The 6,000-nt window shown below is 42.6% G+C and overlaps 1 protein-coding gene across 2 annotated transcripts in view; it reads left to right on the top strand.

Moving 5' to 3' along the window:
• The first annotated feature begins 519 nt into the window (after positions 1-519).
• The window catches only part of DIRAS2 (DIRAS family GTPase 2), a 325,804-nt gene continuing 320,323 nt past the window's right edge, over positions 520-6,000 (top strand). For both annotated transcript variants that reach the window (XR_014555982.1, XM_083702152.1), the window contains exon 1: positions 520-859. The gene's annotated coding sequence lies outside the window, so the exon portion shown is untranslated. The remainder of the gene's footprint in view (positions 860-6,000) is intronic.

Genomic DNA, 6,000 nt, shown 5'->3' with positions numbered 1-6,000 from the left:
AGGGCAGCATGGAGGATGCAAAATGGCGGCCAGTTTTCTGCTACAGCTCCTACTGGTGCCATTTGCAGTGGCAGCAATAACAAACAAACAAACAACCCATTCCAAAACCTTTCTGAAACAAGAAAGCTGCTCCACTCAAACTAAAACTTGGGGGAAAAACACTTCTCTCCATGGAAAAACTCTGCGAAATAGTTCCCACCAATTTGTGAGCTCGCAAATGAAGCGGAGAATTTTGTGAGGCCATTCTGTGCACAACTTCAGCCATGAAATTGCCTATGTGAGCTCTGTCAGGCTCAAGGAGCAGGGCTGCTGCTGCTGCATTTGGAGAGGCGAAGAAAACAAAACAAAGAAAATGCAGTTTTGAAGGATGCGAGCCCAATTGCACGACAGAGATGACCGCCTTTGCCCGAGTGTTGAATTTCTTTTTTTTTAATAAGACCAAACCCAGCCCATCCCAAAGATGTGAATTCCACATTTATTCAGTAGGTGGCAGTTAGAAGCTTAGATGAGATTTGCAGGCGCCATTTAGGTACTAATAGCAGCTGATGCAGCAGCCAGAGCCAGAGCTGTTCTGCCACAGAGAGGAGAGGGAGTAACTGGAGGGACACAAGCATTATCCACGGCCCAGAGACCCGGAGAGGAAGAGAGGGAGCTGGCATCTCAGTGACTAAAGCACAAGAAACGCCAGGAGCACCAAAGAACAGCCACCAATTGGACATAAAGCGGAAGAGGGAAGGAGGAGGGATACAGAGTGGGAGAACTAAAAAACAGCCAGCTCCCAGCTTCAGCAGAAAGCCTCTACCTCAGCTACTATGACAGGCAAAAACTGAAGCATATTTATCAGACTTCTTCTTCTCAGGTAAGTCTCCTCATTTTTTATTTTGTAATAAACTCTCTCTAGAATGTTGCATAATGGTCAGGATGCACATTACAAGACTGGCTGTAGGCTACAATTTTCACCCGAATGAAATGTGAGGAATGTTTTGACCCATCTGCCTGCTGGAAAAGGGGTGGAAGTAATACAAGATTATTTTCTTTAAAAACAAAAACCAGAGGGGAAACTTAGTGAATGGAAACATTTCGAAATGCAAAAGGGAGGAATCCTAGTGAGGGAGAAGTTCATAGCTCCGCATCTTTCAAAATGTGCAGGTGATACATTTCGGGGTTAGATTCTCGTGGACCTTTTCTGTTTCTGAAAAAAGAGAGAGAGAGCCCTGGCAAATGGATCTGAATATTTTCGAAGCCAAAGAGTAAGGCAGTGCAGGTTGGTAAGTTTTAAACAAATAGTCCCTGACATGTTTTGAACAGAGATGGGTTGGTTCTCCTGCTTCAAACAGCTTGATCAATCGTTAGCCCCTAAAGAAATCAAAACAAAGAACTGTTTAAGAAAATCAGTTATTTTATCTAGACTTCCTTCATTATCTTAAAGCAAAATACGTTAAGGAGTGAAGATTCACAAAGTGTTTTCTTTGTACTTTTGCATGCCTATGTAGTTATTTTTAATAGGAGTGCACATGCTTATGCAAATATGCATTTATGCTTGTTTCCCATATAACCATATAGTTTGCAAGGTTGATTTTTTGGAATTAAGCTTGCTTTATTTTATTTTATTTTTGAAGAATAGAATCATAGACTTGTAGGGTTTGAAGGAACCCTATGGGTCATCTAGTCTAACCCCCTGCAATGCAGGCCCCTCTGAATTCAAAGAGATTTACTCCCAAGTTTGCACGGAATTGCAGCCAGAATTTAGTTATGTGTGTGGAGTATGGATTCCTGGTGTTGTACAGGGGCCATGTTATAGCCCTATAAAACATATGAAAAAAATGTTCCCACTGGAAGTATTGCAGATCTAGAAAGTGCTTCACCATTATCCAGCTGAATTTAGCACATACTGGCACCTTTTCCTGAAACATTTAGCCCCACACAAGTTGTGAATAATTATTAAATAGATTTGCCCAGAAAGCTGTGCTTGTTGTGGTTCAAGAAACTGCAGCTGTAAGGCAAGTAAGGGAGAAATGACAGAATGATGCATGGTTCATAGATTCCATAGATTTGGAGCCTTGGAAGGGACCCAGAGAGTCATTTAGTCCAGCCCCCTGCAATGCTGGGATCGTTTTACCCAACATGGGGCTCAAACCCATGATCTGGAGATCAAGAGCTGCATGCTCTACAAACTGAGCCACGGATGGTATAGCGAAAGTGGCCAGAAATACTCCCCACCCCCTTTCATAATACCAGAAACCTACGGTCATTCAATGAAGATAACTTCTGGAAGCTTAATGACCGATAAAAGGAAATATTTATTTCCACAGTGCATCGTTAACCTATGAAATTACTTCCCACTGACATGGACAGCTTTAAAAAGGGGTTAGTCAATTTAATAGAAGTTAAGGTGAGTCTAAATGTCTCTAAATGGATACTAGTCTAAATTCCAGCTACAGAATCCTAGCTCTTTCCCTCATATCCTGCTTAGTTGGCTTCCCGTGGGAATCTCCTTGACCATTGGGAAACAGGAATTAGATGGGCTGTTGGGCTGATCTAGTGGGAATCCTCTTAGGTTCTTATGCTCATTTAAGAAAGGAAATCTTTCCCAGATTAAAAAAAAAAAATCCAGCCCAACCGAACTGAAACACAATTATCTGTGGACATTTAATCGGCTGGATTTCATCTCCTGACACCGCAGATTTAGTCTGCAGAACTCCTCTAATTCCCATGACAGCCGTTGCTACTTCTTAATTGAAGGTGGAGTCAATATTTAGTTTTCAAATGAAGTCAGAAAAAAGAACAGGGAAAATTGGTTCACTCAACCGCCGGCAGATGAGTTAGAAAAACTTCCTAAATACAAGAGCATTCCAGCTATGGAATAGACTTGGGGTGGATGTGACATGTTCTTTCATGGAAACTTTCACAAAAACAACGTAAGTAAGGTGGGTCAGGCCATGGCTCTGTTCTGCTTCCATCATTAAGCAGCCAGCTGTGCTCAGAATATGACATTAGTGGCTTTCCTGTGTTGTGTATATCCAGCATTTGGCGTTGAGATGTATTTAAAAATGGGAGAACTCTCTCTTCTGGTATGTGGAAGGATCTTCTTGCAGGGTACTAGGCTGGAGAAGCCTGGAAGATCCACCCAACTTTGTGATTCTGTACACGTGAGGATGAAAGATCTTGGCGCATGTTTGGCCTTAGCTACATTTGAGTTCTTTCTGTGCATCATGTGCTCAGATACGTCATATTTTGTTGTTGGCATCTGTCTCAGGAGACAATGGAGGAGTGTGCCTTTGTGGGGGAAGTCAAACCATTGGAGAGTTACAGCGCCTGCTGTGGCTGTAGAGACTGATAAGGTGTTAAAGCAGCGGTTCTCAATCTATGGGTCCCCAGATGTTGTTGGACTACAACTCCCATTATCCCTAGCTAGCAAGGCCAGAGCTCAAGGATGATGGGAGTTGTAGTCCAACAACCTCTGGAGACCCACAGGTTGAGAACCACTGTTAAAGGTTTCAGAACTGCATTTATTGACAGAAGGTCTTTAGCTCAGGGGTAAAGCATCTGATCTGCATGGGGGACATCCCAGGCTCATTCCCTGGAACCCCCAGTTTAAATTATCAGGTCATAGGTGATGTGAAAGACCTCTGTTGATGTTAGGATACTGTCAGCAGCTCCCGGCTGGTTGCCCAGGGAAGTATAAAGACAAGGAAAAGTTTCTTACAGTCCATTTTTATTTCGAACTTTACAGAGAGAGGCTATAGACCCCAGCCTCTTGGATAATGGCATTGTCCCAAATTAATCTCCAACCCCTGTCTCTCCCACTTCCTCATTCGTCATCACCATCTCCTCTACGGGTGCTCCTACGTGCCCTCTGTCTACAAGCTCTTTGCTCTCCTACTTTTAAGGCTTGCCAGGTTCTGGGAGATGTTGGGTCTAGAATGCTTTCTAGTGACAACATGTCAGCCAGTTGCCACTCCGGTTCTGCCTCCTCTTCTCTCATTATTTCCCAACTTTTCGTCTCATCTGCCTCTGAGCTGTGACCTCCCTCAAATCTCTGTTGTAAATCTATACAGTGGTACCTTGGGTTAAGTACTTAATTCGTTCTGGAGGTCTGTTCTTAACCTGAAACTGTTCTTAACCTGAAGCACCACTTTAGCTAATGGGGCCTCCTGCGGCTGCCGCACCGCTGGAGCACGATTTATGTTCTCATCCTGAAACACAGTTCTTAACCTGAAGCACTATTTCTGGGTTAGCAGAGTCTGTAACCTGAAGCGTATGTAACCTGAGGTACCACTGTATTGTCTTCCTCTTCCTCCTCCCTGGAAGGGTCAGGAGGGGAAGGCAGTCTCCGCCTCGCCTCCTCCTCTGCTCAGTCCCTGACAGTTGGAGACTCTGGAGCCCACTGCATAAATGGGCAAACAATATGACCTGCTCTTAAACAGTTTCCTAGCTTCCTATTGCATCCCCCTCTCCAGCACTGGTGGGTCATAAGGTATGGAACCTGCTTTCCACTGGAAGTCCATTTATTTTATTCTACTCCCTAAAGCATTTTTTTCTCCTGGTTCAGGCAGGTGTGTTGCAGAAATATCATTTATGATATTTAATTTCCATTTCTGGAATTCTATTTGTTTTCTTTTAAACCATGCCTCAGAGAACACTGCATTTTTTTCTGTGTGTGCAAAAGAAAATAAAACCATGTATATTTCCAGTACAATTCTTTATTGCACGGGTAATGCTTGGACAACAGTTCAAAATGCAAACCCACCAGGTACTATGGCCAAACAATTTCCCTAGCTTCCAAAATACACATTTCAGCTAAAGATGCCCATTATAAAATCTATGGCAGTCAACTGAGTCACCCAGGCAATTTAAAATAATTTGGAAAAACAATTAGATACTTTCTAGCACCACAATATAGTTTCCTTTGGTGCAAGGCTGATTGAAATTATCTTATTCTGATGGCGAGAAACAGTGAACGTTTCATCTAAATTGAGCCCTCCAACATATAATAATAAATTTAACCTGGAAACAAGAATGTCACAATTTAAATGAGGATACTGCTTTTCATTTACTTGCTGGTACGCGTCAGCCAGGAGCCAAGGAATATAAAGAGTTAGTGAAATGTGGGAAAAAAGGAAGCTAGATTCCATCTTCTACATTCCGTAACTAAGATGCTGTCAGCACATTCTGGAAACCCCGGTAATCCAATAGACGTTGCATTAAAGCAGCAGGGAGAGAGATTTTGTGTCAGAATGACTAGTGAATACTACAGTGCTAGCATCCTTCCCCCTTTTTAAGATGGATGTTCCATAAAGCAGCAGCATGGGTGAAAGCACATCAATTTCCAGGTTGCATAAGGTTCTTTCCACTAATGCTCAGCGGCTCTGACTGAAAATCAATGCTAGGCAGTAATGAGACTCGCCGAATCGCACGATTGTTTCTTTACTTTCCCCCTTTTGAATTGAACTTAAATCTTGTCACTGGAAAATGATGATAATTTCAGGGATTAAACCTCATAGCGTCAGCCCTGTTCTGAATTATTCAGGCGACTCCATTGCTATTAACAGGCACTAGCCAGGACATTAACTTTCACAAGTTATCATAAAAAGGACAAAAGACTCCCAAGATTAATTTTGAACATTAGGGTGAGGTGACTATATTATAATTGCAGTTTATAAAATAATTTTTTATAAATTGACTTTTATAAATACCTGACTTTTAGAAGACATCTGAAGGCAGCCCTGTTTAGGGAAGTTTTTAATGTTTGATGTTTTATCATGTTTTTAATATTTTGGAGCAGCCCAGAGTGGCTGGGGAAACCCAGTCAGATGGGCGGGGCATAAATAATAGATGATGGTGATGGTGATGATGGCCTATTTGAACCCATAAACCAAAATACTCGAGTCCGTGTGTTTATCATCAATTTGGGAACTGCGGGTCATGGGGCCTTGGCACACAATAGATCTTGCCGTTTGGGGAGAGGAGATTCCTGAAGGTGGTCCTAGGGGACCACCT

This window comes from Podarcis gaigeae (assembly GCF_964106915.1).
Source record: "Podarcis gaigeae genome assembly, chromosome: 11".
NCBI classification, from domain to species: Eukaryota; Metazoa; Chordata; class Lepidosauria; order Squamata; family Lacertidae; genus Podarcis; species Podarcis gaigeae.
The sequence above is the reverse complement of the archived record's forward strand: the minus strand, read 5'-3'. Positions and strand labels throughout refer to the sequence as shown.